This window comes from Arvicanthis niloticus, chromosome 7, assembly GCF_011762505.2.
Source record: "Arvicanthis niloticus isolate mArvNil1 chromosome 7, mArvNil1.pat.X, whole genome shotgun sequence".
NCBI lineage: Eukaryota > Metazoa > Chordata > Mammalia > Rodentia > Muridae > Arvicanthis > Arvicanthis niloticus.
Window position 1 is genome coordinate 38,267,852 of NC_047664.1, and position 22,339 is coordinate 38,290,190.

The 22,339-nt window shown below is 50.2% G+C and overlaps 1 long non-coding RNA gene across 1 annotated transcript; it reads left to right on the forward strand.

The window, feature by feature from the left end:
- The first annotated feature begins 5,341 nt into the window (after positions 1–5,341).
- LOC143443076 (uncharacterized) lies at positions 5,342–15,330 on the forward strand. Its single transcript, XR_013111789.1, has 2 exons — positions 5,342–5,662; positions 12,739–15,330. It is a non-coding gene; the product is annotated as an uncharacterized LOC143443076 (long non-coding RNA).
- Positions 15,331–22,339: the final 7,009 nt, after the last annotated feature.

Below are 22,339 nucleotides of genomic sequence, written 5' to 3' on the forward strand. Positions count from 1 at the left end.
TTCTGCCCTGTCCCTGATGTCACCCCACACATTTGGGCGCCTGAGAACCAGATCTCAGGTCTGCTGCACTTCTCTTCCCAGCCCTGGTACAGAGGCCACCAGGCTCCTGCTGCTGGCTGGCACGGATTCTCCTGTTCACCCTTCTGCCTAGTTTTTCCTTCCTTAACTCATTTGCTCCCTTCCCTGATTCCTCTCTTTGCCTTTGTCCTTTCGTGATGCCTTTGATACAGGACTCAGTGCTGACCTCCCTGGAGGTCCCTGGGCTCCCTTCTTGGTCCTATATACTCTACAGACCCACTTACATGGCTGTTCAGGGTGCTGCTTGCCAAGTTTCCAGCCAGCACATGTGGTAGTCACTCCAAACTAGGCCAGGCTGATCTCATCTGACAGCTTGGCTCTGGTCTCTGCTATGACTCTGAGCTGTCCTCCCCCCAGCTAAGCCAGATGAGCTACCGGAGTGTCCCCAGGGATAAGCAGCATGTACTTTTTCTTTCAAAGGCAAGTGCTAAGGAGGCCCTGGGACTCCCTGGAGGTCAAAGCTCTGGAAGAAAATCCAAGGCCAGTCCTGCTCTCCCTACAGGGGAGAACCTCTGCTTGTCCCCGTCCCAGCTGGGCAAGAACAGCCAACCTCCAGCTCTGCTTCTGAAGCAGACAGTGGCCTGCAGTGCCCAATGGCTAAATCAAATGGCCCCAAGAGTTGTTGGGGACCGTTCTGGCTGTTAAGTGCTTGTCAGCGTCCACAGGCATCTCACGACTCTATAAAATCCCTGAGAATTATAGGAGTGCAGGGTCACATAATTCATCGCACAGTAGATTTAACCTGGCGGCCAGTAATTCATATTTGTGGCGATAATATTGTTTTCCACTTTCTGAGAGTTATCGCCATGTCTCCCTTCCAGGTCACTATGGATATCAAAAATCAATTTGGAAAGATGGATACTGTCAGAGTATAAAGCATGAAGGCGGAGGCCTCCCCCTCTGGCCGCCGCTGCGCCCGCTCCTGAACCTTGGCAGGGGCTCTGATTGCTCACCAGAGGACTGGACTCAGGAAGTCACGAGGACATGTTCACTGCACGGCACGGGTCAGCTTCTCTGAAAGCTGGCCTCGAATCCCTCTCCTCCCTCCTGCTTCTGTTTTGCTTGCAGTTTGGATGCCAAGCAGGGGAAAGCTGGAGAAGGACTCCAACTAGTTTCCAACCAAGGCCTGGGGTGACATTTTGATGAAATGTGAGAATTATCTTGTCAGTCCTCAGTGAACCACCAGATTGGCTCTTCCCCTGTAACTAAATAGCTTGGGGGTTTAAGGAGATGAGCCGCTAGCTCAGTCACTACCTGAAACCCCAGGAAGCTGGTGTCTGGGGAGGGACTTCCAGAGTGTCCCTGCCCATTAGAGGCATACCTTGTCATCTGATAGTGTTCCACTTGTGCAGAACCATGTGAAAGGGCATGTGTGCAGGGGACATGTGCACCCGATGGTAGGCATGGTTAGTGTGAGCTAGTGTGTGTGTGTGTGTGTGTGTGTGTGTGTGTGTGTGTGTGGTTTCCAAACACAGGGTCCATGCTTGCTTTCTGGGAAACTCCTGGGTACTGAGATAATGGATGCTGGCAGGGTCCCGAGAGGTTCTGGGTCCAGAACTCACTGGGTTCTGTGGGTCTGAGCTATCTGTGCTCCTTGACCTTAGTGGGAACAAAGGTTTCTACAGCCTCCCAAAGAAGGACTAGTTTACTGAATTATTTGAAGTGGGCCTCAGCCTTGCCTGGCCTTCCCCACTAGTTCCCCCAGGTCTCTGCAGAAACTCAGGTAAGCTGCTTTAAAGTCAGCTGACAGAAGCCCTTCTGTGTTGCCCCAGTTTCATAGGAGCTAAAACCTCTCCTCCTCCTTCCCAGGCCTGTGGGGCCTTTCCCTTCTGACACCAGAAGGGTAGGGATGTGGCCCAGCACAGAGCTCACAGCATTTTCAGAATGAATGAAGGGATAGGACTGAGGTACTCGGCTGTGTCTGGGCCTAGGCTCAAATCTAGATGGTCCTTGCTGAAGGAAGTTTCTGGAACCATAAGGGACAGTTAGGTCTCATTGACTGACCTGCTGGCCTCTGGACTCTTTGCTACAGCAGCATAGCAGGTGTGGTCCTGGTGAAGGAGGGACAGTGTCATGTTTCCCACAATCCCCAAAGACGTTAGTATCCTCTCTGCACTGTGGGCTAGCCTAAGGTCCCTTTCTTCCCGCCCCCATTCATCTTCAGTCATACACAAATTCCATGTCCCCCCTCAGGTGCCATTTACCAATCCTCTAACCCTCCGCCCTCAGGCCTCCTCACTCCTAATGTGACCCTAGAGCAGTGGTTCTCAACCTGTGGGTCTCCACCTCTTTGGGGTCATTTGTCAAATATCCTGCGTTTCAGAAATTTACATTACGATTCATGACAGTAGCCAATTACAGTTCTGTAGTAGCAATGGAAATAAATCTATGGTGGGGGGGTCACTACAACACGAGGAGCAGTGTTAGAGCCACAGCATTCGGAAGGTGGAGGATCACTGCCCTGGAGAGAATGTTTTTCTAGCCTGGATGTTCTTGGAGGTGACTCAAGCCTTGTTGTGTCCCAGGAAACTAAGAAACAGGATGAAGATACGAGATTTCTGGCTCCACAGTGGTTGGGAGCGATGCAGGTTTGGGAGCAGCAGCCTCGGGGACTGGTCCAGTGGGCACCTGCATCTGAGCTTTGGAAGGATTTGCAGTTGTGGACGCCACAGTGCTGTCTGTTCCCTCCTTGGTGTCTGCCAGGACAGGGTGAGTGGACAGTTAATTAAAACACAGCTAATGACTGCTGGGAGGTCAGCCTCGAGGACTCTGGGGATATTGGTCCATGGATCACTGTCCTTCGAGGCCTGCCTGCCTGCCCAGCCCGGATGGGAAGAGGTATTCGTGTGGCTGGCCAGCACTGTTTCTGCCCCCGCCCGGAAAGCAATTTAATTCAGGTTGCATTTAATTAAGAAAAGATCATACGGCGGCGTGCAAACTTGAAACGGAATTAGACTCTTTCATGGTTTCCATCAAGCCACACAGCTGTGAGTATCCTGGGCTCTCTGAGGGACACTTAGGCTGTGTGACTAGAAGGTCAAGGGCTGGACCCTGATCTCCATGGAGAATTTGCTATTGAACAGAGCAGAAAGGCTGGTGGTCCGGCAGTGGACTCCATGCCCACGGTTCACTCCTTGCCCTTTGATGTGTGGGTGTCTCCAGCTGGGCCTCTGCTTGGGCATGTCACCCTCACCCAGCTTTAGATATCTGCACTGGGCTCTGCAGATCTCCTGTCTGGCTTCCCCATTGCCCCAAGACCTGCAAAGACCACCTCAAAGGAGGGGAAGTTGAGGAACAGCTCCGTAGCAAAAGGAAGGGACTGGATTAGTCACCCAGCCCCGACCTCTGCAGTGCCCCAAGGACCCTGGATGGATGGAACTTCCTGGGCTGTCTTCTATCTACTGGCACAGAGCTGCCTGTGGCTGCCAGCCATCCAGGGTGAGGCCTTCCAGCGGTGCCCTCATGCTGAGTGTCCCCAGGTCACAGCTTCAGTCAGGTTACAGGCAGTCAGCACTGCCTTGTGTGGAGTGTAGACAAGGCTGGCTGGCTGACTGCTGTTGGCACGGATATGATCTTTCATAGCCCTTCTTGCTTGGCTTCAAGGTGCTATGGTCACTGCCGAGGGCAGAGAGAACGGGCTCTTTATGGGTCACTGTTGTTCACTCTGCAGGACTGAAACAGCAGAAAAGGCTGACATGTGCTGGGTAAAGGTTCCGGGCTAGGCCAGGGTCCCTTCAGGGAAGTCCTGGCAGTGGCCATCCTCCAGAACAACTATAATGGCTGTTGAGGTTAACTGAGTTTACATCTCCATATGCCCCACCCTCCTCCTGCAAAGTGGAGCCGAGTTCTGTACTGGGCTCCAGGAATCTCATCCCAACAAGCTCGAAGATGGGACCCTAGAGCCAGCCAGATCCGAAGGCCTCTCAGGTCCAGGAAGAGCCCATAGACAGTAGTGTCCTCTGCTACACAAACCACAAGCAGTCTAAATCCACCCTAGCCTGGGGGTCAGGGAGATGACTGCAGCCTGCAGAACCGGCTGCCAGCTAAAGAAACCTGTCATGCCTACTCTGCCATAGCGAATGTCTCGTTTCCTCTCAGTTGGAAGAACCTAATTGCTTCTAGGCTGGACCAAGGAGTAATGTCCACTGACAAGCTAAATGCAGACTGAGGAAATGGAGACAGGGATTTCTGTGTTACCCGGGCCAGGAGGCAGCACTTGTCCTGGGCATCACCACCACCAACAGGAGAAAGGTTGGGGAGTAGGAGGCGGGACTTGCTGCCTCACACCAGGAAGGGCCTACGGCTGGAGTGCTTCTCAAGCAAGGTGTAAGTCTGTGTGCACAGTGTGTGGGGTGTGTGCTGTGTGACCCAGGGTTAGTGCAAAAACTCACTCTCCTGAGCAAAGCCACACAGACTGCTGGAATGTGCAGCAGGCCTCTGCATCTGGTGTATCCGAAGCTGCCTCACCTGCCGCACCTCAGCAGGCAGCTACCCTCCGCCCATGTATCTAAGCTATCATCTGCTCGCATTATTTACACTGCTGCTGCCCCTAATGTGGTTCCCAGCACCCTTCCTCCAGCTGCCCTGTGTTGCTCCTCCCAGTTCCTGCTTCCCAAGCTCACACTGGCTCTTGCCTTGTGTGGAGCCAAGTAACCTACAGTTGCTTCATGTGTGTCAGATAAGCCCCCCTTCCTCCATGTGAGCTCCCAAGAGTAGGGCCCCTTGGAGCCCAGGGCAGAACCTGGAATTTGGGGGCCACTGGATGCTTACCTGCTGAGACAATGTGATTCCTACCATCCGTCTCTGAACACGGATCTGGGAAGATCCATGGGGAAGGTAGGTTGTGTGGAGGAAGCATGTTTCCCCATGGGGAGAATGGCCTGAGACCACTCAGACCCAGCTGTCTAGAATTTGCACCCACCCCTTTACTTTAGGGACTGTGGCAGGAAAGTCTCTGGGCCAGGGAAGGCCTCTAAGAGACTGCCACCAGCTGGAAAAAGCCTACCACGAGCAGCTCTTCTCCTCGCCTGGCTGCGAGTTCATTTGCTTGTCTTTCACCTGGCAGCCCCAAGCTCTGAGCCTTGATGAGGCCGTGGAGGACTTGGAGGAAGACCCTATTGATTTTAATTACCCAGAAACAGACTACAGGGACAAAGGACTTTGGCTGTTTATTTAGCGGGGCTGTGCTGCGCTATTGTGCAAGGAGAGATCAAATCAGCTGCCTCATTATTACGATAATAATAAGGCCAAAATGCTGCTCGGGGCCGAGGGCATTTTTTAAAGCAATAACCTCCCCGCTCCACCCCCTCACGCCCCTCCTCAGCAGGCTTGAGCAACAAGGAGCAATTACATGCTGTCGATATTAATTCAATTAAATCCAGGTTATTTATTGGGTATTATGAAAAAGGATTCTCTGGCCTTATAGAGATGGGGCATGACTATGGTGTGAGAGGATCAGAAGCCGCGAGCAAAATATTATGGGCACCAGGCAGAAAATCAGCGGGTCCGCAACAGGGATGGGATGAGAGCTGCTTAGGGGGCGCTTCTGTGGAGACTGGGAAGTCAGGTCGATAGACTTCAAGTGGTGAGTCCTCGATGCTCCACAGTCAGCCGGGTGGCCTTTGACACAGCTAGACATTGGCTTTGGAAGATGATGATGGCAACAATGATGTTGACAGCAGCGATGATTCAGGAGCTCAGTGAGAGAATAATGGTGATGCTGAAGATGGTCTCAGTGGGGATAGTGAGCATGACAGTGGTGGTGAGCATGACAGTGGTGGTGATTGTGACAGTGGTGGTGAGCATGACAGTGATGGTGATTGTGACAGTGGTGGTGAGCATGACAGTGATGGTGATTGTGACAGTGGTGGTGAGCATGACAGTGGTGGTGAGCATGACAGTGATGGTGATTGTGACAGTGGTGGTGATCATGACAGTGGTGGTGATGATGGTGGTGATAATGGTGATGATGGAGTAATGATGGTGAGTGAAGGTAACAGTAAAGATACCAATAGTCATGTGATGGTGACAGTGATCATGATAGCACGGTGGTAGTGCTAGCAGTGGCAGTGGTGGTAATAATGGTGATGAGGAAATTGATGGTGATGATACTGATGGTAGTGACCATGATGATGATGGTGGTGAGGGAGGAGGGTGATGGTGAGTGTATACATGAAAGGGAGGTTGATGTCACCCTTGACCTGTACTGCAATCTTTGCTTCTATCTCTGCTTGTCATGTGCTCTCCCATGTCTTTGTGTCTCTGCTGTCTTTTCTCCCAGGGGAACTGGCCAGTGGCTGAGGCTGCCCTGCTCCAGTGTGGCCTCATCTGAACTGATGACATTTGTGAAGACCCTGTTTCTACAGGTTCCAGTGGACATGGATTCTAGAGGAACACCCTTTGCCTCAGTCAGCTGGGATATACCTGCCTGGGCTGATGCCCAGAAAGACCAGAGTGCTAACTGTGAGAGTTGTGGATAGCCATAGAGGTCATTGCTGGTCACCTTCCCAGAGGTCATGACCCTTCTGTGCCTTGCACTTCCTGGTGATGTCCTCTTATCTGACTTGAACCCAGCCAGAGCCCTGCATCATGGGGGAGAGTACCGTGGCTGTTGTGACCCTCTTGGTTGCTGCCTTTGGCTCCTGAAGTGGGCAGCATGCGGCCTCAGGCTGGACACCGTGTCTAACCAACCAAGATTGACCTGTTTGGGACTCCTCTCTGCAGCTGAGCGATTTGATCTGCGCTCCAGACAGCAGTAGGGACAGTAATTGGATGTTATGAAATCGGAGTGCCACTCTCTGAGAAAGGGGTAGTTCAGTGGCCGCGGGCAGCGGGGGTGGGGCTCTGCTGGCAGGTGGAGGTGGGGTGCCACTAGAGATAAGGCCCTCATCCTCAGCCCTAATCTCCCACCAGGGTCATGAGCAGAGCCCAGAGCAGGATAGAATGAGCATGGCCACAATCCGACTGCCACCCGGCCTGGCTGCCTCCAGGGTGCTATACAATTAGTTTTAAATATCAATTTCACGGCTGCTCAGGGAAGGAGACAATCAGACAGGCATCACCTGCTGCAAAGTTGGGTGTTTCTTACCAGTTTCCACTCTCTGTAAAGAAAGCAGAAGCTGTCAGCAGTGTCACTAGCCACTAGGCATCCATCAGCTTGCCTCTTTTATAGTCTTCTAAGACAGCCCCAATATCCAAGAACCCCCACTTCCCCTGTTTCTTCCTCCTGACCCCAGTGCTAGTGAACCCCTCTCGCACCATTGGCCTCCCTCCCTGCTCCTCTTCAGACCCCAGACTCCTTTAATTCTGGGAAGGTTGAGAATGGAGGGGACCCCAAAGGCAGGGCAGGGAAGTGAGGGGCAGTGGGAATTGTACAGATGTCAAGTGTAGACAAGAGGATCACCACAGAGGAGAGGCTTTGATTCCAGCTTTAAAATAAGGACCAGATAGTATAGTGGGGAGGGACACTTGCTGGGGTTCCATGAGCAGGGACCAGAAAGGATGCCAAAGTTCCTGGTAGAGCTACTCACAGGGTCTCTGACTCCATATGATGGATGTCCCCCTCCCACCCGTCCCACCTTGGGCTACCTGAGCTGGCCTGGCTGTCTAGACCTGGAAGGTTGAGCATACCTCACTGTGGACCTGTCACCTCCAAGGCTGAGACTCTGGCCACAGCTAAGAGTGCTCACACAGTCTATTGAGTGAAGAAAATCATGAAGGTGGGGGACCCACAAGTGTCCAGCAGGTGTCCATACAGGTGTCCACACAGGTAAGCATTCACTCACTCATAGGAATTGTAAGCACTGTGGACTTTGGTCATAGTGGGATGGGGAAGAGTCTCCACTGACTGTGAGGTCTCAGCATCTTGCTGGTAGGTTGGGTGGGCTCTCCATAGCCCCTAATACAGGCTTACTACTTACTTCATGGTTTCTGGAAGCCTCTGGGTAAGGGCTCACCCCCTGCCCAAGCTGACCGAATGTCATCAGACATCATTGGAGGGAACACTGGCCAGCAGGGGCGACCTGGTGTCCATGGCTGCCTCTGAGGCTCTCACCCGATCGTGCGCTGCAGCCGCAGGCAATTTATCTCCGTCTCGCTGCTCTTAAAACGCTCTTATCAAAATTGGCGGTCACGCTGCGCTGAACCATGGTGGCCTCAATCTTAACTGCTGTGCTGCAGATTTTAATTTGGGGAAGATTAACGCGCTGCCAGCATTATACCTCCTGTTAGTCAGCATCGCCACCACACCCTGTTCCTGTGGTTCCGTGTCTTCCGGCTACGCTGTGAGTGGGTATGAACACTGAGGTGAGGCACACAGCTTTCCCCAAATACTGAGGTGCTGGCTCTGTCCAAGTCAGGGCCATACATCCACAGATGCTCTATACAACGCTGCCCTGCTGCACCCCAAGTTAAGGGGCAATAGCCCCTCTCACATGCCGACTTCCCCATATTACCATCCCCTATTCTCTTGCCAGGCTGGTGACAGCGGCCTGCTATAACCCCACCTCACTTTGTCCTTCATGCCACAGCCCTCTCAGCACGGAAGCCAGGCCTGACCAGCCTTCTCCCCTAGGTGTCTGCATAGACTCCATCCTCAGTCACCATCTCAGGTCCTCTTCCCCTCCTCCGCTCCCCAGCTCCTTCTGATTGGCAAGTCTGGTATATGTCTGGGCCACACAGGTCCTGACCCAGGATGCACTTCCCAAGAATCCATAACTCTCTCTCTCTCCCAGGCCCTTCTCTCACCTGGTCTGAATAATGAGGCCTCTCTTGATCCCTCTATTTGAGCTTGTGTCCCTGTATGTCCTTACCATCTGTCCTTTGACTGCTTTTTTTGTACACTGGAGCTATAAATGCCCACTAAGGCATTTATCATTTTGCACCTACCAGATTCTTAGGCAGAGGGTCCCCATTGTCTCAGACTCTCCTGATCCAATGCTAGGCTAATGGGCACACAACCCCTCTTGATTTAACAGTAAGCTAATGGGCACGCAGCCCCTCCTGATCTAATGCTAGGCTAATGGGCACACAATCCCTCCTGATCTAATGCTAGGCTAATGGGCACACAATCCCTCCTGATCTAATGCTAGGCTAATGGGCACACAATCCCTCCTGATCTAATGCTAGGCTAATGGGCACACAATCCCTCCTGATCTAATACTAGGCTAATGGGCACACAACCCTTCATGATCCAATGCTAGGCTAATGGGCACACAACCCCTCCTGATCTAATACTAGGCTAATGGGCACACAATCCCTCCTGATCTAATGCTAGGCTAATGGGCACACAATCCCTCTTGATTTAACATTAAGCTAATGGGCACGCAGCCTCTCCTGATCCAAAGGTAGGCTAATGGGTGCACAACTCCTCTTGATCTAATGCTAGGCTAGTTGGCACACAGTCCTTCCTGATCCAGTGTTAGGCTAACAGGCACAGGGCTGATATTTATCCAGCTCTAGTACCTGATAGATGGTGAAGCTTCTTCCCCAACCTGGAGTGGATGATCTTAGAAGAAGTTGGGGCAGTTGTTCTGGGGCTGGCTGCCAGGCCAGGGAGGGGCCCAGAGGAGGTGAGGGATCTGGTGGGTAGCCACCTTGGGGGAAGGCTGGATAGGAGTGAAGAGAGGCTGGAGACAGAGGTCAGTGAGGACACCTCTGACCTCTGCCAAGCTCTCTGACCTCAGGAGTGTTTGGGCCCACCCTGGAGGGCTCTCGTGGGGAGAAGGAAGAGTATTAGCCATGAGGGGTCTACACTGGAACCCTAGGCTCTGGGCAACCCCAACTCCAATTCCACTGGGGTAGCTTCACCTTCCTAATCCTGGAGTTAGGGCAGGTCCTCTGTGAGCTCCCTTCTGACGGCTCCTCCCTTACTGATACTCTGGGTACAAACCAGCTAGAGGTACAGGACAGGATGTGACACATTGCACTATGGCATTCTCTGGTCACTGTGTCTAGGCTGCTTCCCTGACACACCAGTGAATGCTGCTATCTCATCCCCTACCTCATACCTCTGCTAAGATGCCATTTCCTTGGGGTATTACCTTTTTGTACCAGGGCTCCCATGATGCACACTGTCCAAACATGCTATATGTCTTAGGAATTTTAAAAGATCTGTTTTTATTATTTTTAAGTGTGTGTGTTTGTGTGACTGTGTGTGTTTGTGTGTGACTGCGTGTGAGTACGTATACATGATTTCCTGTGCCTGCAGAAGCCAGAGACATCAGATCCCCTGAAGCGGGAGTTACAGGTAGTTTTGAGCTGCCCAAAATATGTGCAGGGCATTGAACTTAGGTTCTTTGCAGGAGTAGTGTGTACCCTTAACCACTGAGACATCTCTGTAGCTCCAGGAACATATTTTTTATTATAATCTGTCTTACCTGCTAATCTCCTTTAAGAATGTGAAAGTTCCAAGGGCTCTAGGAGTCCTTCTATCCTGCTTCTTGCTTGGAGGCATGAATCTTCACATGATATTCATTCTATATACACTTTCTAAGTCATTATGGGTTAGTGAGTGGATGGAGAGGAGGAGAGAAGGAATAATGAAATGTAAATGAATGGATGGGTGGTAGATGGGTAGAAGAATGGGTGGATGGACAGATGGATGGATGACATATGGGTAAATGAATGAGTGGGTAGAAGGATGGAGTGATGATGGATATATGGGTGGATAGATGAATGGATGGGTGATAGATATATGAATGGATGCACGGATGATAGATGGGTAGAAGAATTATATATGGAAGGTAAACTAGTAGAAGGATGAATGGCTGATGGATGGATGATGGCTACATGGATGAATGGGTAGATGAATGATAGATGAGTGGAAGGGTGAATGGGTGGATGAATGTATATGGGGAGATAGAGATAGATGAATGGATTTTGGATAATGGATGGATGAATGGATGAATGGACAGGAGGGTATATGGGGAATGTATAGATGGCTGGATGGCTGGAGGGATGACTGATGTATGAATAGACAGATGGGGGATAGATTGATGGTGGATAAATGGATTGATGGCTCACTTGGTGGATAAATCGGTGTTTGGGTGGATAATGAGTAAAGAAGAGATGAACAAGGAATGGATGAATTGATAGCTGGGTGAACGAATGATAAACGGTTGGATGATGAACAGGTGGGTGGATGGGTAATTATATAGACGGACTAATAAGTGGGAGGGTGGGAGTGGGTGGATGGACAGATGGATGGGTGGATGGATACTTAAATAAGGAGATGGAGGGATGGGTGGATGGGTAAGAGGAAAAGCACTGTACTGGCTGGTTTTGTATGTAAACTAAGCTAGAGTCGTCATAGAAGAAAGAACCTCAACTGAGAAAATGACTCCATAAGATTCAGCTGTAAGTCATTTTCTCAATTAGTGATCAATGGGTTAGGGCCCAACCCATTGCAGGTGGTTCCATCCCTGGACTGGTGGTCCTAGGTTTCATAAGAAAGCAGGCTGAGCAAGCCATGTAAAGCAAGCCAGTAAGCAGCACCCTCCATGGCCTCTGCATCAGCTCCTGCTTCCAGGATTCTTCTGTGTTTGTGTTCCTGTCCTGATTTCCTTTAGTGACAATAGCAATGTAGAAGTGTAAGCTAAACAAACTTTCTTCCCCAACTTCCTTTTTGGTCATGGTGTTTCATTACAGCAGCAGAACTAAGACAAGCATATATTCCCAAGTTCCCAAGAAAGTACAGAAGACAGACACTTCTTTCTGTGCCGTAAGAAGTCACTTTTTTCCATGGAGAAGGGTTATAGCTGTCTTCTCCTGGTCCCATAGTTATGGTCTAGTTCAAGAAAGAACAGAATGGGTATTTTTGGCTCAACCACATTGGAAACTTTCTGCCCAGAGAAGGGGACAAAAGGGTCCTTTTCTGAATACTTGTTTCATGTCTCACCACCTCTTCTGTCCCAGATGCCAAGCCTGACCCTGGGGGCGACAGTTTCTGAGCATGAACTGGTCCTAAGGTCCTAAGGACACTATGCCTGGTGTCCTATCCAGCCTCTTCCACCACTTACCTTTGTTTGTCCTCTGGGATCCTGGAAGCGATAAAGTTCATGTCACCCCTGTCAGGTGGCACAAAGCACCAGTAATATCCCCCATGGGCAAGCCTTTCCCTGGATAGCTGAGAGGCTCGGAGCCCAGCCTATCCAAGCTCTCTTAAGGGGTCTGTGAAGCGCAGGCCAGGGGTTACTTGTATGGGGTGGGTGGGTTATGGGAGAATATCCTAGAAATCCTGGTGGATCCTCAGAGTTGTCTCCTGTGCTACCCTTGACTCCTAAGTGCCTCTGGCTACATTCTGTCCATCAGAGGGACACCTAAGACTCCAGAGTGGTATGGGGTATTTGGGGACCTAGAAATGCTTGAAAGAGTCTTAAAGATCAACACCGCTTAGGATACTCTCCACCCTCCTCAGCTGATTCTTCAGCCTCTGGGCAGCTAGTCACAGAAAATCATTAGTTTCACTGAGGCCATCTAGGGCTTAGGCTGGTGGGGTGGGTGTGTTCTGCCTGGCATGCCTTCTAAGCTCTCTTGAGCTCAGTGGTGGTTTGGTTTTTTGTTTGTTTTGGTTTTTTTTTTGTTTGTTTGTTTGTTTCGCCACATTGCTTTCCTTGGGAAGAAGTTTAAAGAACTTAGGTCTGCATTTTTTGCCTTCTCCAGGGTGGCTAAAACCCACTGTCCCCTCACTTGCCCGAGGATGCCCTTTGCCACTGCTCTTGGCCACTGCCCCTGGTCTGAAAGGATCGCCCCCTAAGCACCTTCTGTGGCCTGAAGCAGGCTTTCTGGCCTCTGCTGTATGGTCCTGAGGAGAACCACCACGTCTGCTCTCATCATAGACAGAGTGGGGGTCCAGAATCTACACCCGAAGCCACCACAGCTCAGGGAGTCCTGGGATCACCTACACAGAAGAGGTAGTTTCCTTGGAGATCTGAGGGCTGCTTGAAGACTGTACAATGGCATCCAAGGGCTCTCATGCTAATATCTGTGCCTGAGTCTCTCAGGTCCTGATGTGTGGATTCCAGAGGGAGCCCTTGCTGGACCTCCTCCACCTCTCCACAGAAGGCCACTGGGACACCATGCTGGGGAAATAGTGTCCAGCAAGAACTGAAGGAGTAATTCATGGGCTTAATTCCGTGAAAAAGCCCATTTGTTTGTTCTAAGGTTATTCGCAGGATGCTTATAACTTTGGGGACCTAATTACTTGTTAGTGATGCAATGAATGAGACTTTGGGCTCAGTGAGAGCCCTGGGACCTCAGCTCCCAAGCCACCAGAGCTACAGTGCTGGGGCAGAGATGGCCGCCCCTCCTTGGAGGGCAAGGCTGCTGCAGAGCCAGGGTCAGCAAGTGAGGCAGAGTGGGCTCAGGGAAATGAATTTAGCATCTTTCAGGGAACAAAATCACTGAGCTTACAGACTAAATTTAACAGCCTAATAGAAATATGCAGGTGAAGGTACAATTAATTTTAATTACTAGACTATACATTGTTGGGTGCACAGCCATGAGTAAAATTAAAATGGCAATCACAATTAGAAAATTGCAACCTCATTGTGCAACAAATTAGTCACAAATTAGAAGCTTGGGCAGCAGTATGCCTTTTCTTAGTGCTTGACGGCCAGTCCTGCCTGGGGTAGCCTTTGTCTCCCCAGGGCTGCCCACCCCTGGGGAACTCACCTTGGCTGAGATTTCTGGCTCTGTCCCAAAAGGATCCAAGCCCAGCACCTGCAGCCTCATGAAGCAGCAGGGATACCACATGTGACATCATGGTAGCTATTATGCTAAATGAACTTGGGCTTTTGGGAACACAGTCCTGAGGTCCTGGCAGATGACACGGAAGAGAGGGCTGCAAGCAGAATCTCCACCTTGGGGGGTTGAGTGAGTGGAGGATCTCTTTCTTCCATGGAGCCCTAAGGCCAAGGCGGGCCCTAGCTTCCCTGCAGAGAACTCAGCAGCTGATCTTTAATTGCTGCTTTCCTCAAGGCCAGGGCTTGCCTGGCTGGCACTAGCCTGGAAGAAAACAGAAGGACTTTCAAGGCTCACCTCAATGTCCTTCTTGGGCTTTGGTATGTGAGAGGGTCTCTGTGCATACATGACTAGTGTCTGGGACCATGAACTTCTTGCCTGGTGCAGAGTTCTTAGGTGTTCCTCAAGGGTCTATGCACTGAAGGCTTAGCTTACTTAGTCCCTGGATGATAGTGCCCTTGTGAGTGCCAGAGCCTTTCTGTCAGGGGCTGATGCAAGGCGTTTAGGCTACAAGGACATGTCCTTGGAGTGGATTTGGGACTCCAGTCCCTTCTATTGCCTCTTGCCTCCTGGCCCCAAGCTCAACTGAGCAAGCTTTGGATTGGAGGCTGGTGGGGGACCAGGGTGAGAAGGTAGAGAACATACCACATTCAGGCTGGCATTTGATCATGGGGTCATCAGCAGGGGTCATAGGCCTGAGTTCCCAGGTGTTGGCCTACAGATACCTAGGAAATGGGATGTATGTGGCTGTGGTCAAACCTGTACCTGTGACCTGAGTTAGGTCTGGCCCCAGTCCCTGTGAGTCCAGAGTATGGGCTTGGCATCCTCCTTGTGGCGAAAGCTCATTAACTACATATATGAAGCCCGCCGGCCTATCTGTGGTGCACTTATATAAGTGGCTACAGCTGCCTCCATTATATAATATCAGGGTCAAGCAGGACACATGTGGTATGGTCAAATGCATGAGCAGGTGCTTGCAGACTGTGTCACCCAGGCATGGGCAAAGGCAAGAAAATGCAACAGGAGGTGGCAAACTCTGAAGCCAGGCACAGAGACTCACGGAGCTGTTGCTGGGCTGGCTGTTTATACAAGGAGGCTGTCCAGTGGGAGCAAGCCTTTACTAAGTTTCCTGCCACTCAGTGGAAGGCGGTGTCAACAGTAAACACATGTGCAATTACCGAGGGTGAATTTATGCAGTGACAGAAGAGGCAGAAGCACTCCAAGCCCCGATTTCACCTCATCAACCCAGCTTTACCGACTGCCGTAGCTTCATGGCAACCTAACATCTATTCTTCCCACCTCAGTGTTCCTATACCAAGTCGTCTCGACTATTCCATATTCTTTGAACTGGCTTATCAATTTCTACCAAAAAACAAGCCTGCTGAGATTATTATTTTATTTTATTGAGAATGCACATGAATTAAGGGAAAGTTGGCATCTTTACAATATTTAGTCTTCTACCCATGAGTATGGTTAATCTATCTATCTATTAAAGCTTAATTTGTTTTCGAAGCTCTGTTTTGTGGTTTTTCAATGCTCAGGTCCTGCACATATTTTATCACATTTATCCCTGGTTCATACTTTTATGACTCTGTAAATACAACTTGAAAATTTTAATTGGCTACTGTGTTGCTGGTTATAGAGGCCTGAATATGAAACGTCTCCCACAGGCTTAGAGAGTAATTTCTTGGTTCTCATCTTGTGACGCTATTTATAAGTGGTAACAACTTTGGGAGGTGGGGCATAGCTGAAAGAAGTAGGTCATAGGACATTTGTTTGAAGATTATACCTCATGCCTAGTCCTTTCCTAAATTTCTGCTTCCTGTCCTCTATGAGGCGAGTTGCCTTTGCCACAAGCTCCCAGCACCACAACGCTCTACCGTATCATAGGTCTAGAAGCAATAGAACCCAACACCAGGGACTGGATCCCATAAAACCATGAACCAAAATGAACCCTGTTTATTTGTCAGATGTCTTACCACAGCAATGACCAGCTAACTCAGAAAGCTGGTACCAGAGAAACAGACACATTGTGAGTACCTGAACATGTGGGGCAGATGTCTTTGTACCTGGTTTGTGGGAGGAATTTGGAAGAGTTTGAAAATGCAGGTTAGGAGTGAAGAGCATCTTAGACAGGGTTTTATTGCCATGAAGAGATACCGTGACCACCACAACTCTTAGAAAGGAAAACATTTCATTGGAACTCACTTACAGTTTCATAGGCTTAGTCCATTATCAACATGATGGGGGAAACATGACAGCATCCACACAGACATGGTGCTGGAGATGGAGCTGAGAGTTCTACATCTTGATCCGCAGGCAGCAGGAGACTGTGTGTTATACTCTGTGCTACACAGGGCAGGGCTTGAACATGTGAGACCTCAAAGCCCACCTCCACAGTGACACACTTCCTCTACCAAGTCCACACCTACTCTGACAAGGCCACACCTCCTAATAGTGCCACTTCCTGTGGCCAAGCACTCACACACATGAATCTCTGTGGACCATTCCTATTCAAACCACCACATAGAGGTAAACAGATCAGTCTGGTGAGAGCTCGGACAATTTAAATACAAGAATGTATGAAGTAAACACTGCTCAGGAACTGGGCTAGAGGCCACTTACATTATGACAAAAAATAAATCTTATTTACATTTTGTCCCTTGCCCCAAGATTTTGTTGGTGACCATGTTTAAAGGTGATGGATTAATCAGTCTAGCATAGGGAATTTCAAGGAAGACCACCATCCAGGCTGGTTGGTTATGGATAAGTGCTTCTGGCCAGGTTAATAATGAAAATTGGGAACAAAAAGTCGATCTGGAATATTAAAAACCAAAATAAACGCAATTTGATCCAAAAAGACTGCGTAAAGTTGGGATTGCAAAATGTGTGTTGTCTGAAGAGATCAGCATGATTAAGAAGCTGAGGGCTGTGCAGAAGGGTTTTATGTGAAGATTTGCTGAGGGTATCTCAAAGATTGGTCAAGCCCCACCCATCGCAGGTTCAAGACTATGAAAGTCTCAGTGCTTTCTTTACATATTATCACACAACAAGTTGTCTTCTCAGAATTAATTTCACCGTGTTCGGCTGCCCAAATACTCAGACCACTGCAACCATGAGACATGTAAAGATACTGGAGTTGTCCCTGTAGGGATGGGTTTTTATTGTGTGGTTTGGTTTGGTTTTTGAGACAGGGTCTCTCTATGTAGCCCTGGCTATCCTGGAACTCGTTCTGTAGCTCTGTAGACCAGGCGGGCCATGAACTCAGAGATCCACCTTCCTCTGCCTCCCGAGTGCTGGGATTAAAAGTATGTGCCACCATGCCTGGCTTGTGGGGGTGGTTTTGTAAGCATGTAGAATCCAAGAGTTACAGGATTATGAAGGCTTCCCCCAGACTTCAAAGGAAGACCCGAGAGGCCAAGCAATACATGGTACAGTCAAGACCCTTCCAAGTAGCCCCTTGGGGGGGGCAATGAAGGAAATTATGAGGGAGAAGTTCAAGATGTAGTAGAGACCCTAGCAGGATGTAGATGCCAGGAACAAGGGACTGCTGAGCTACTGTTGACAGCAAGATACTGTTGTAGAGGTGAGCCAGCCCAAGAGAGAAGCCATGTGGGATGAAATGGCAAGACCATAAGATCAGGGCTGCCGAGGCGCATGACTGTTCACATCATACCTTGTGCCTCAGGTGGCTGCCATGGATCTGCAGAATTTAATGTTTGTTCTACTTTGCTTTGGCCTGATCCTTTCTTGATATTCTCTTGCTTTTTCTTTTAGATAGGAATACTTATCCTAAGCCATTGGGAAATATGTGGGCTTTGTTTTCAGCTTTACAGGTGCTCATAGTTAGGTTTGCACTGAGTCTCAGAGGAGTCTTTGAACTCAGACTTTGAAACAGGGAGCCACTGAGACACCTAGGACTCTGAGATGGACTAAATGTATTTTTTTTCATCATGAGATAGCTATGAGCTTTTAGGGAACAGGAGGAGTGTTACAGCTTCAATATGAAATGCCCTTCTAAACTCATGTGTTGGATACATTGTTCCCTGTTGGCAGCTGTAAATGGGAAGTGGTGGAAACTTGAAGACACAGGATCCAGCAGAGGAAGTAAGTCACAGAGGAGGGCATGTTTCCAAAAGTTATGCTTGGTCTTCACCATGAGACGATCAGCCCCTCCCCCATGCTCCTGCCATCACACTACTCCCCTCTCTTAACTGAACTCAGCTAAACCCTTCTTTTCTTGTTTGTGAGGCATTTTGTTATGATAAAGAGAAGGCCAACCAACACACCAATATATAGAAATACACTTGATTTTTGAAGATTGCTTTTATATCCAGCAGCCTTTCAAAGTTTGCTTTATCAACAGTTCTACTACCCCCCTTCCCATTATAAAACTTCCCAAGTGTTTTCTGTGTTGATTATTTGGTATCTATTAGCCCTTTCTTCCTGATCTGGGTAGATGCCATCCACACATGGCCATGACCTTTTTCTGTCTTCTGCCCAGCATGCTCCCTGGATATCTATCACAAACTCAGCAACTACTCCACATGACGCCCATGTTCAAGTCAAGCTCTGGCTTCCCTTTTCAGAAGGGAAGGTCCTATCTCCCAAGACATTATGAACTCACCTTTAAAAAAAAAAAAACAACTCATCTCTCCCTCTCCTCATACCTGCCCTCCACCCTTTCACCTCTCCCCCAAGAGAGGAGATAAAAATTTCATGGTGGAAGCTGTAGTGTGTCCCAGTGAGTCCCACTGCAGACCTTTTTGTACACACCTTTTTGCTTGCAAATGTTGATTGTAATGAGTCACTGGTCTTGTTCGAGGCCTCTGGCTTCTGCTACACTATCAACACTGGATCCTCACGGGGACTCCTCCTGGACATCCTGCTGTTGCCCTGTGTCGTGGCGATCCTTCAGCTTTAGATATGCAGGAAAGGCCCCTTCACTTGATCCAGAAGATGAACTCATCTTTGGGCTGCCCCTCCTACATATGCTGTATACCCAGGCTGTTGACAAATCCATGGGCTCTCCTTCAAGGCCTCAGGCCTCCTCATTTTCCTATTTCCCATTAGTCTGTACATAGAATTGAGTCATGTTTGGGAAACTTTCACTGAAGGACTCAGGCATGGGGGTCAGAGGCTGGGTGTGAGGATGGACAGTTTGACTGGCTATGCTGTCACTGCCAAAGTCTGCACCAGGGGGATGGAAGACCTCCCAGAAGTAGGGTTCTGACTCAATTTGACCCAGATGTCATCCCATAGCCACAGAAACTCAGGCATCTGCTCATGAGTCTCTAGGAATGAAGAAGGAAAATGGAAAGAGAAGCATGGCTGCCTCTGCTCTGTACTCTGTGCTGAGGTTGTCCTGAAGCATGGCCGCCTCTGCTCTGCACTCTGTGCTGAGGTTGTCCTGAAGCATGGCTGCCTCTGCTCTGCACTCTGTGCTGAGGTTGTCCAGAAGCATGGCCGCCTCTGCTCTGCACTCTGTGCTGAGGTTGTCCTGAAGCATGGCCACCTCTGTTCTGCACTCTGTGCTGAGGTTGTCCTGAAGCATGGCCAGCCTCTGTTCTGCACTCTGTGCTGAGGTTGTCCTGAAGCATGGCCAGCCTCTGCTCTGCACTCTGTGCTGAGGTTGTCCTGAAGCATGGCCAGCCTCTGTTCTGCACTCTGTGCTGAGGTTGTCCTGAAGCATGGCCAGCCTCTGCTCTGCACTCTGTGCTGAGGTTGTCCTGAAGCATGGCCAGCCTCTGTTCTGCACTCTGTGCTGAGGTTGTCCTGAAGCATGGCCGCCTCTGTTCTGCACTCTGTGCTGAGGTTGTCCAGAAGTATGGCCGCCTCTGCTCTGCACTCTGTGCTGAGGTTGTCCTGAAGCATGGCCAGCCTCTGTTCTGCACTCTGTGCTGAGGTTGTCCTGAAGCATGGCCGCCTCTGTTCTGCACTCTGTGCTGAGGTTGTCCTGAAGCATGGCCGCCTCTGCTCTGCACTCTGTGCTGAGGTTGTCCTGAAGCATGGCCAGCCTCTGTTTCACACTCTGTGCTGAGGTTGTCCAGAAGCATGGCCACCTCTGCTCTGCACTCTGTGCTGAGGTTGTCCTGAAGCATGGCCGCCTCTGTTCTGCACTCTGTGCTGAGGTTGTCCTGAAGCATGGCCGCCTCTGTTCTGCACTCTGTGCTGAGGTTGTCCAGAAGCATGGCTGCCTCTGCTCTGCACTCTGTGCTGAGGTTGTCCTGAAGGGGGCTAGAGTCTTCTGCTGAGCTAACCTTGGACATGGAGGTCATTGCTCCCTGCAGTATAGGAAGCAGAGGAAGCCCTGAGTGAGTGTGTATTTTGACATAGGCATGGCCTGCTGAGAACTCCAAGACCAATTGGCCCATGGGAAATTGGTAAGGCCCAATCTGTATGAGCCAGGCCAAAGAGAAACGGCAAAGCTTTTCTCAGGAGTCCAAGTATGAGGGTTTATGGAAGGTTGATCAATGTCTACAAAGACTAGCTTAGGCTTTTTCCTCCTGGATGTTCATAGCCTGACACTACTTACCCACAAAGACCCAACCAAAACCCCTCTCCCATGCTGTAATTAGGCATCTTAAGGTACCAAACAGGTCTTGCCTTAGCGGTAGCATCTGAGAAACCCATCTGATCCCAGTTGCACTGTCTGTGTGTCGACATGTCTGTCTTTTCTTTATTCCCTCATTGCCTCTAGCCAGGGTCTCAGGATGCAAGCCACCTGGGACACAGAACCTTTGAATAGAGATTGAGTCCTGGGTGCCAGCAGGTCCCCAACCTTTTTCTGTGAGAACAGAAGCCCCTGGACAGTGAGGCCCTGTGGCATCTGAGGGTCACCCATCAACAAACTCAGCTTAATGGACAGACAGCCACAGTCTGGAGAATGGAACACTGTCCATGCTGTGAAGGGTGGAGCTTTAAGTATGACGTAGATATGCCTCCAGGGGATAAGGATACAGAAATGACAAGGATAGCTATGGCCCCAAGGGATGGAGATGCAGAAATGGCCTTTTGCATCCCCTGCCTGGAACCCTGCTGGTCACAGTGCCCATGTTAGGGGCTGAAATGAGTTGAGTGCCTCCATGGGATATCTGAAAAAGCATTCCCAGTAAGAGAGAGGATCAGAGGTCACAGGAAGACAGCACACTGTGTCACTCTGTCCCAAGTCCATTTTGTCCCAGCATGTCTAAGACATGCCCAAAGAAACAGGACCAGGAATGACCTTCTTGCTGTGCTGGTAAGCCACTGCCTGAGGCTACATTCTGGAGCTGGGATGGCACTGTGGAGTAGCAATTCGGCATCTGCACACCTGGGAAGGTGAAGAGATCACTCTCAGTACCACTGACAGAATTCTCCAGGGTTCTTGGACAAGTCACACCTTAGTGGGACACACAGAACACTCCATGCTGGCTAATGGCAGAAATAAGGGGAGGTTCTACCTTTCTTTGCAAGCTTGACAGGAGCCCCTCCCTCAATCACACTGGCTCAAGGGCCCAGTTAGCTAGAAAATGGGCAGACGCTGCAGAGCAGCGTCAGTTAGGGCTCAACTCATGGGTCCTAAGCCGGTGTGGGCAGCGACAACCTTACAGACTCTGTTTCTGGATCTCTAAAGTGAGCCTGTCACAGCTTGTCCCTGTGGGAAGCCAAGCGGCCATGGAGGTGGGGTCCCTGCCACTCTTCTAAGACCACCTCTAATTGTATTTGAGACTGGAGAAGTTGGCTACCCACCCTCTGCGATGTTGCAGGTGGGCAAGGACCCCCTGCGGTTGTGGCACTAGTGAGGGGGTGTGGCCAAGGACGCTGAGCCTCCCCCTGGGATGGCCCTCTGCCTTCCCCTCCCCGGCCCCCACCTCAGTACACACACACAACTATTTAATTTTGCTCTGGCAAGGAATAATAGAACCCTGTGTATCTATTACAGATGCGGGGAGATTGGGCCTCCACGGCTGCGCGGCACATTCAGAGGCCTAACAAAGCTAGCTGCAATCGACGGGCCTGCCATTACCCATTCAGCGCGTGTAATAAATGAGCCGGGCGCAGCCTGCCATATACCACCCAGCCCAGATAACGGCTGAAAGGAGAAAATTAAATTTTGCTTTTGTTGAAACATTATGATTTATGTATTTGTAATATAGGCTGCGGTGGGCAATTGGGGGAAAAAAAGATTGCTGAATATCCTTCAGGGTTACTGATGGCCCCACCGGCCACTCAGCACGGAGCTCAACCCACTCCTCCCAGGGCAGGGATAATAGCAAACCCAAGTTCCCATTAACCGATGCTTCAGCAGGAGGAGTGAGGGGCTGGCCAACTGCTGCAGTGCCACCTTGGGGAAGTCTGGGCTGTCCCCCCCCCCCGGAAACAGAGAGCAGGGGGCGGTGACTATGTGGCTACGACCTGGAATGGGGCATTCCGATTGCCCATGCCCTATCTGAGCCCATAAAAATAATTAACTTCTCCCACTAGCCCTGGAGAGACAGACTCTTGAGCTCGTCCTGTAATTTATAACCCTGCAGTTCTG